We start from the raw sequence: 2,384 nt of genomic DNA, 5'->3' as shown, positions 1-2,384 counted from the left end.
AGGGGATTGCTGAAGAGAGGGGTAAGTTTGACCTTTGGATGCCTCACTCCAGGCTGTGAGGTGATACTTGTGTATGCTGAGGATGCATGGCCCTGAGCCCTCTCCTGAAGGCAGGGGCCTACACAAAGTCTGTCAAAGAACTGAGAAAGGCTCTAACTTGCCATTTAAAACCTAGCTGCCAGGCAAGGAGGTGTCAGTAGCAGTGCCTCTGTTTTATGATAATGTTGCTGAGTAGAGCATTCATCCAGGGGGGTGGCAAACATGGTTCAATTCCAACCTTGTCCTGGTAATATCCAAACCCATGTGTCCCACTGGAGTGCCATAACCATATGGCTACAGGCTAGTCTGCGGGTGGATGTTAGGGGAGGCAACATCCACCCCTCCTCTTGAAGCTGGTTCACAAAGCAGAAAAGAATTCAGGAGTCACTGAGGCAGAGCGAGGCACATGGCTATCCCTGTGGTTGTGCTGATCACCTGGAAAGCCCTGGCTGAGCGAGGGATTTCAGGGTGGCAGTTCTGGGTGTGGGCACCAACATGCTGCTCAAGACCCACTTTAGGCACTTTAAAACTAGCAAAAGGAAGTTCTTTGTCACAAAGCAAGTCATTGAAATGTGGAATTCAGCCCTACCGGGTGTGGTGGAAGCTGTCAGTTTAGCCAAATTGAAAAATGGATTGGACAAATGCTTGGAGGAAAGGGGCATCGGTAGTGATTGAGCATGGGAGTTGGGGGCACTGCCTCTGAACCAGAGCTTCCTGGACCTTCAATGCTGGGGGCTGCAAGTAAGAGAGGAAGACGGGGGTGAAGAAAACACTGGTCATTCCCTGTTCATTCTGCCTTTCAGCAGCCACTCTCTGCCACTGTGCGCCACAGGAGACAGGGCAAGATGGACCTACAATCTGACCCAGTAAATGGCAGTTCTTATTTTCTAGTTCTGACATTCTAGGTCCTTTTTCATAGGCCCCTGCTACAGGTTATGCATTACGCACTTAGCTGGTTCATCCAACAATAAGTTTGGCTGAGCCCCACCTGCAAAGCAGTCACCACAGGATAAAAATGATTCTCCAGCTATAAAAAGAGCCAACCAGCTATAAAGTTAGTACTTGAAAATGTGTAACAATTCTATAGCCGGTTTCTATCCAGCTTTAAATTGAAGTGTAGCAGGGCCCATGGCCCCATGCTACACATTTCACAATTGTCTGGTTAATTGAGCAATAAATTTAAATTATCCCTACCTGCAAGGCAGCTATCACAGGATCAAAAGACTCTCCAGCATCCAAGTGAGTGTTTCAGAAGCTTACAGGGGTGTAGGTTGTAGCTGGGTTGGACTCAGGACATAGGCAGACAAGGTTCTTTGGGTAAATCCGATATCTTTTATTAGACCAACTCAGATAGTTAGAAAAATTCTTCTTTGCAAGTTTTTGGGTACAAGCACCCTTGGTCAGGCTGCAACAAAGACTTTTTCCAACCAGTCTAATAAAAGATATCAGAATTGCCCAAAGAAACTGGTCAGCTTCAAAATGTGTCACACATTTGTTTCGGGGATGCATTTGGTAGCTGTGTTGGTCTGAGACAAAAAGAAAAGCACAAATCTAGATCCAGGGAAGAGGGCTGCACCACCAGACAGGGCCCGCACCCCGGGGGTGGCCGGCACTGCCCCAGTCCCTGCCCCATACAGTTCAGAAATGATACCTTTTATTAGACAACTAGGAAATGGCAAGAATCATTTTTCCACGGAGGAAGCTGATGGAAATCTGTCCCTCTGGGTCCATGAGTGTCTTTGCAAAAATGATATCTTCCATGTTACAGGGTGTAGGTTGCAGCTGTGTTGGTTTAAGGACACAGGCAGAGAAGGGTCTTTAGATGAGTCTGGTATCTTTTATTAGACCAACGTAAATAGTTGGGGGAAAAAATTAGCAAACTTTCAGGTTTCACCCACTGACTCCTCAGTTTACAACTTCACTGCCTGCCTGTCTTGTATGCAGACCTGCCCAGCCTCTGACTGCTTTACTTTTCATTCCATCCAGGAAGAGCACGCACCAACTGCAGAGGCTCCCTTAGTCTAACGAAGGGTTTTTAAACCTGAAACCTTGCTAAAAAAAAATTTCCCCAACTATTTAATTTGGTCTGATAAAAGAAATCAGATTCGCCCAAAGAAACTTGTTTGCAAAAATGAAGTTTATTTCCTACCTGTGGGGATTTTTTACCAGCTTTAATTGTCCCTGAGCCTGACGAGGGGCCCAAAAGCTTACAGAAAAAAGGTAGGCTTTTTTTGGGGGGGGGGTGGCAATTTCCTAGTTGGTCTAATAAAAGGTCAAATTTCTGAACCAAGAGTTTTCATAGATGGTTAGGGGCTGGAAGGGACCTTGCAGAGCATCAGGTCCAG

The sequence above is a fragment of the Gavialis gangeticus genome, unplaced genomic scaffold (genome assembly GCF_001723915.1).
Source record: "Gavialis gangeticus isolate Ggan-Ray unplaced genomic scaffold, GavGan_comp1, whole genome shotgun sequence".
NCBI classification, from domain to species: domain Eukaryota; kingdom Metazoa; phylum Chordata; order Crocodylia; family Gavialidae; genus Gavialis; species Gavialis gangeticus.
The sequence above is the reverse complement of the archived record's forward strand: the minus strand, read 5'-3'. Positions refer to the sequence as shown.